The sequence below is a fragment of the Silene latifolia genome, chromosome 2, assembly GCF_048544455.1.
Source record: "Silene latifolia isolate original U9 population chromosome 2, ASM4854445v1, whole genome shotgun sequence".
Classification (NCBI taxonomy): Eukaryota; Viridiplantae; Streptophyta; class Magnoliopsida; order Caryophyllales; family Caryophyllaceae; genus Silene; species Silene latifolia.
Window position 1 is genome coordinate 192,764,428 of NC_133527.1, and position 7,568 is coordinate 192,771,995.

The 7,568-nt window shown below is 32.6% G+C and overlaps 1 long non-coding RNA gene across 1 annotated transcript; it reads left to right on the plus strand.

Annotated features, from left to right (window-relative positions):
* Positions 1–5,137: 5,137 nt before the first annotated feature.
* LOC141632181 (uncharacterized) lies at positions 5,138–6,417 on the plus strand. The gene is made up of 4 exons (XR_012537767.1): positions 5,138–5,406; positions 5,571–5,719; positions 5,887–6,038; positions 6,148–6,417. It is a non-coding gene; the product is annotated as an uncharacterized LOC141632181 (long non-coding RNA).
* Positions 6,418–7,568: the final 1,151 nt, after the last annotated feature.

Here is a 7,568-nt window from a genome sequence, read left to right on the forward strand (position 1 = left end):
AAATAATTCGATGCACATATATCATTCAACTTACCAATCACATATTACCCACATGTCTTAATTTTATAACTTTTCGTAACACAAAACATACTCGTATCTTACAAATCCTATTTCCATGTTACTAATGCAACAATATTACAAACCAACTTCATCACCTAAACATATTCATAATCACAAAATTCATATTCTCATGCAATTGACACCCCATCTTTTCCAATCAGTTCATCTATTTCACCCACATTCTTCATCTACAAGTGCATACGATACCACAGTAGACAATTATATGAACTTATTATCTAACTTTACGCAAACAGGATTATGAAAAATCATGTCACATCTTCTAACCACAAGTTACTAGTATGTACACATTATAAATCATTCATCCTACACATCATTATTCATCACATATAAACTATTTCCTTTTTCCACCACATCATTCGTCATTCTCACATACTTTTCCAACTATTCCAATCAACATGGTAAACCAAGTATCATCCAACATGCTTTCAACCAACAACATACAAAATCACCCTTATTCATGCCACACATCACCATATTGGTACACAATTCACAAGATAAACACATAGCGATCCCGACTCATATCCCATGGTGACCGGTTCAAAATTGTAGGGCGAGTTCGCGACTTTAGGACGTCTCCCAAGCCTTTGCATTAGCTCCTACAACTTTTACCCCGGGTTCATTTTAATTAGACTCCCTAGGTTCATTAGATTCATTGGTTACAGGTTTCAGGATCGTCGCTCTGATACCATTTGTAACACCCCTATACTCCAAGTGCCTTACCAGGACCACTCAGGTATAAGGATACTACCATCTCGGTTGCCCGAGGCAATGAATATCATAAGACAATAAAGAAACGTACTTTAAAAGTAATTATAGTTTAAGTGATTACATGTTCAAAACCAAAACTGATAAAAGGAAATACAAGTTCTCAAAACTATCTACTATCAAAATACTATCAAGCGTCGACAGCGGAAGACTTCTAAAGCGCAACGTGGTGACTCATCCCGGCTATCCCATACGCATCGTCTCATACCGCTCAATAATCGCTCACCACCCCGAATGGATCACCACAGTTTTTAAAACATTTAAACGGGGTCAGTACTAATCACACAATCAATATAGATAACAATAATAAGGCAAACAGACAGCTGAACTGTCATACACACACACACACACACCACCAACTCCCATCATCACAATCGACGGCGTCCCTTTGGACCCGACCACCCGATGGGGGGACTGCAGCCGTTCCCACCTAAGCCCCGCTCATCATACGAGCGATAACCCTGTCCATTAATGTGCACATCCCCTTCCGTGGCGGGTTCCACGAAGGGCGAAACTAGGGCGTGAGATCACTCCCGCAAGTGACCCCACTCAGCCGAGAACGCATCTCGAGAACCATCATCAAACACAACCACAATCACAATCACAATTACAATTACAATCATCATATCAATCAACTAAATACAAAGACATCACCAATATCCCATTATGGGACTAATGCGAGTAGGAAATCCTACCCGGAAAGCACAACACGCAGACGGTATCTACAAATTGTCTCAAAACGCCTCTTCTATGAACTCTCCTCCTACCATACAACACATAGATACTACTATTCAATTACTATTCATAAAAACCCCCAATTCCTAAATTAGGGTTTCACTAATCTTAACAAAACATTATATAAATTATATTAAAAGCTTACCCTCGACGCAAGGAATCCAACAACACGAACTACGATACGAACTGACCGTCTGAACTCCGGGAATTGTCAAGAACGCGATTAGGAAGAAGACAAGTTGCTTTCTCTCTTAAACAGGTTTTAGGTTTTGTAAAAAGTGATTTAGAACAAAGACGAATTGGTTTAAATACCTTAATCGCGTAATTAACAAAACCCGAGAAAACTCCCCCGTAAAACCGGACACTCGATCGAGTACCCAAGGTACTCGATCGAGTACCCCCCTACTCGATCGAGTGCCCCAGCTATTCGATCGAGTGCCCAACAGGTCAGAAACTATTTTATTCTGCAACATACCCTTACTCGACAGAGTAAGGGCTACTCGATAGAGTACCCCCAAGACCATAAATACGGAGTATTACATTGACAACATATTTTCATGAGATATTTAACTATAAACTCATTGTTACCATAATTATTGAGAATCAATCAATCAATATCTATCTATCTATATTAATAAAGGAAGCTTTTTTCGAGCGATTACAAAGAGTCCAAGTTTAGCAAAACACCTAATCGAAATAAATAATGCTAAATAATTATAACTATATTAAAAAATAATATATCCTATATACGGTATGACGTGAAGTTGATTACTACTCTGTTACAAGTATTTGATTTGTTCGCGAACTACAATTGTATGAGAATAACAATACTAAATAAACCCAATTACCTAAATGTGCATGTATATATATCCTGTATTGTTTACCTGATTCTTATTTCCTCATCTTTGTCGTTCTTTCTATTTTTATTTGTTTGTTCTCTAATTAACTGAGTAGCCTTTAATTTAGTTTTGCAGCTGATATGATTTTTTTTTATGGAATTAGATTGTTCGTTCCATCGGTGATATATGTTTTTGAAAGTAATTTGCGAACCTTAGGCTATTAAACTTACATGCTGCCATAGGACTCTGCGTGTTTACTGCTAAGAAGAGTATCATATCAGATTTTTGTACTAAGTTTTGTTGATACTGAAATTAACTCCGTAGTTTTGCAGATGCGTGCTATGAAGGCATAAGAAGAGACGACTAAGAAGATTAGCAAGCAAATCAACGACTTAAAAGAAAAGGCATGAAAAGGATATTTCAACATTAAATCAGGTTGTTGCTCAGTCCCTGAGCCATATTTTTCTATTGTTTTCTATTTCTATTAGCTTATTTGTAGATCATTAGAGTCTTTTGTTGAAAGGGTGCAAGAATTGAATCGATATGATCAAACGGAAACTTAAAGAGTGTTTATCTAATTTAAAAAGTTTTATGGTTTTATTTACAATCAAATAAGTGAATTCCGATCCGCAGTGCGGTAAGGAACTTTTATTAGGCGGGACGCGTACATGTTTTCTGGTCGATTTGGTGGAGGTAAAGCTATAAAGGTATCCAAAACGATGTTCTTACAAGTTATTTGTTGTATTTATCGATAATTTCATCGTAATGGTTATTTTCGGGTTTTGATCATTTTTTTTATCAAATAAGCCCGAGCATGGTATCAAGGCAAATCCAGAGTTCCGTTGAGAAAATTGGAAGGTTGAAGATTGGACAAAGTACCTGAGCACTGTCACGGCAAAAGACGAGAAAGAGTATCGTCATTCAATACTTTTGTTGTGAGATTTTCTTTACGTGAAATAGAACCTCCAACTTTACAAATTATTCTAAATTTCTATACGGAGTATAAAATAAGATAATAGAGTTAGTATAACTATATGAATCTGCTAATAACGAGATTATAAGATTCATGGAATTGAGAATAATTTAAATTCACATATTAATACATCGTCTATGATTTAATTAGTATAAGAGCTAATAAGCGATGCGAATTACATAATACTCAAACGCGTATAAGCGAGTATATGCTAAACGTGACAATATTGGAGCTTCTACAAGTTCAAAATACACAAAAATAATAGTTTTATGGCTTAAGATCACGTAAAGACCAATAATTCACATACGGACTACAACACTATTCGTAGTATATATTTCCGCTTTTGATCGCTATTCCTTAATTGAAGTACCTTCTTTTAACTGTTTGTGCTTTAGTTTGTTTGTTTAGTTTTTTTTCCAGAAAGTTTTATCGTTATTTTCACGGACATTCAAAGAAAAAAAATGGTAATATAGACTATAAAATAGGTACAAATCAATCATGTTTAATGATAAACATGACAGTATGAAACATTTATTATGTAAATAGCTAAGTACGAAATTAAAGTGTTACTTTGGGTCATGATCAACAACAAATAGGTTACGGTAAACATAGGAAGGAGTACGGAAAAATGGTCTCTCGCTAATTTAGTGAAATAGCGTCTCTCCCAAGTATTAATGTAATAATAACTATAGTAATTATAACGCTGAACGTGACAACTATTTTTTTTTCATCATTGTTATAATATATGCGAGTTTTATACTTTTTTTTTTTTTTTTGATTAGGTAAGAAAACTAGGTTGATCCTCTAGGGTAGGATCAACCTATCTCATCTTTTCGAATGAGGGAGGTAAGTTGAAGCCACCGGCTATCAAACCACCTCGAAAGAGTTGGACATGAATAACTTTTATGAATAACTTAAGACAACGCGATATGACACCTTTTTGTGGTACACTTTTATTAGTTTATGACAATCTCAAACTAATATAAAAAAAAAATATACTTAATAGTTTATTGTTAAAAATGAAATATGCGAAATATGTTTATATGTTTTTTGCCGCATATGGTTAGGAAATTACCATATGGTTGTTTATCTTTTTCAATTGAAGTAAGTATAATTAAGATAGTTATGAACGATTCTACCAGGTAGCACGTCATACGTATAAATCGTTCTCGAAATTAATAACGTTTTAGGTATAACTATTAAAAAAATTCTAACAAGCGGCCCGTGCATCGCACGGGCATTAAATCTAGTCTAGTATATATATAAAAGAGGCTTTTTTCAGGCAACGAGAGAGATTCCAAGTTTTTCTAACTACTGAAATTAAAAAAAAAAAAATTGCTCTTTAATTAATTTGTTTGAAATATTAAGATGATAATACGGTTAATATTATACTCCCTCCATTATTTTATATATGTCATTCTCACATTTCGAGACACTCACTTCTCTCTTCAATATCTCTCAAAATATATAAGTTAATACTATAAAATGTATACTCTTTTGAAAGCAAATTTTATGACGAATCTAATGATATAATTTTCATAATTTTTTCTAGAGTATATTTTTATATAATTGAAAGTCAAAGGCTTACCTCGTAAAACGAAAACGTCATATATAAAATAATGGAGGGAGTAATAATTAAAAAAGATCTTATAGGAATCCTACAAAAGACCTAACTCCTAAGCTATGCACGTATAAGAATTCTATCATATTAGGGTGGATAAAGTTTTACCTATTGGAATTCTTATCATATTAGGGACATAAGCTATAGCTATATAAAGCACAAATGTTGCTAGAAATCTAGAATCCATGATGATGCAACATCTTTTGTAATTGATTGAAGTTATTTATGATGGCTACTATTATGATAAATGATTTAATGTTTTTGTTGTTTATTTGAATCCTTTTTAAGAGATTTATTTCTAATTTTGCCGTTTTCTTTTAATGTCTTTGTGTAGGCTTATGAATTGGATTTGTAAAACCATCAAACTTACTCATTCAATATTACTACAAAAGGTTAAGTTTTAATCCTTCTTCTCCGTAATTTTTTGTTATTAAAATGATATTGCTTCATAACATGATGAGGATTATTATTGATAATAAATCCAATAATTAGTTCATTTCTCTAAATTTGTATAACTTTTTTATTCATGATTGATATATTTTTTTTCTTTTTGTAGGATTTGTTACCCAAAATTCACTTATTTGTGGGTTTAAGATGGTGGAAGTGGCGCAAAACACTCATAATAGTTTATGTACGAAAATTTGGATAGATCAATTTTTGCAAGTTCATCAAATGACACCATCGTTATACCGCTCTTAAACTACCGTATGATTTGATATCTTTTACTATAAATACAAGTCATTGTGCATGTTACGACTCTCCATGTGAAATTTTTTTTTGTCATTGTTTGTTACTATTAATTGTTGTATGTGATTGTGTTTTCTTGTGAATACAGTTCTTTGACTAATAAAATTCATTTGTTATTTTGATAGGATGAAGATGTCAATAACTCTGGCACGGTCTCTCACAAATCACTAGATTCTGATACTAATTAGAATGCGTAGGTTTGATGATGAATCTCGAATCTCCGAAATTATTTCAATGCAGTATTGTTGATTGCGTGTACTTTATTATGTTTGTGTAGGTATTACTTCTTATTATAAATAGTTTTGCATGTAAAGTACTGTATAGATTTGTGACATTTCTTATAAATGTGTTTTAATTAACAATTTTAAGTTATTTTCATTCTCCAGGAGTCATCTAACATGATTTATATCGGAAAAATCATAGAGGTGGATCAAGAGAGCCATGGCATGAAGCATCTAACATGATTTATATCAGAAAAATATAGAAGTGGATCTAGAGAGTCGTGAAATAATGCACACGCATGTATTACGGGTGAAGTAGGCAAATTCATATTTCATACACATAGAAAATCAAAATTTTATTATAAGAGGATGTATCAAATTTATGCATATCAATAGTCCATATATAGGCCAAACTTTATTTTGTTTGTTTAAGCATGAAACTTGGTGTATAAATTATAATCTATATTTAATTGTTAAATTGATATATAGTCAAATATAAATATGAAATTGGTCAGGATTGTACTGGTCAAAATATTAGTAATTACTCCTTCTCATTCACAAGATTCTTTACATTTTCCTTCTGGTATGGTCAATAATTTTGAATCTACCTGTGTAGTTAAGGTAACACAAGTATCCTTAAAAAAGTCTCAAATATATAAGGAACTAAAAATACGCACGTCTTTCTTAAACTTTTGATAAATCAAACTCTAGAACTCTACTTTATATATACACAGAGTATTAAACGAGTAATCCGCAGAAGACAAGAGATAGAACTACCGTACGATATTCAACTACTATATCAATAGAGTTATTTGTGGTTAATTGATGGGAGGGATACTATGTAGCGTAGAAACAACCCCTAGAGGGAGGAACTAAATACAAATCTTATGTTACACAAATGCCTTTCATTAAGCTTCGTCAAAAACCATAGTCGGTTGATGTTGTGAGTCTTATTCATTTTAAAAGGCAACTAAAGGTCTAATTTAAACAACTATCATAAATAATTAACATCATACATCATCGTTTCGGGGAATCCTATTCCCTTTAGCTTCAAAAGATAAAGTTGTTAGAGCTAATGACCATTTTACTATGGCCATTTTGTAGTTTAAAACAAGTACGAATTTTGGTTAAGGTTGGATGAGATGTTTACGCTTATCATAAAAATAGGTACGAAATTAAAGAGTCACTTAAGGTCACGATTAATAATAAAAAGGGGTAAAAAAAAAAATATAAATAAGGGTATATAAAAACGCTATCTCAAAAAGTTAGTGAAATACCGTTTTTCCTAAGTTTTGGAAAAAAAATACGAAGTACTACTCAATTTATCACCTAAATAGCTAATAGGCTTTCTAAGCATGCATTTGATAACTGGCATTTTTTACAAACTCACTTAAAAACAGAACATTAATTGGTTACCCGTGCAACGCACGGGCATGAAATCTAGTATATTGTTAATCTTATCATATTAGAGTTATTAACATGTGTCCTTATAACACATTTTAGAAAAATCGATTATTAAATGAGTTTGTCAGAAAAAATAGAAAAAAAATAAACAGAGAGAACAATTGGTCTCCCTTGTGACGGGT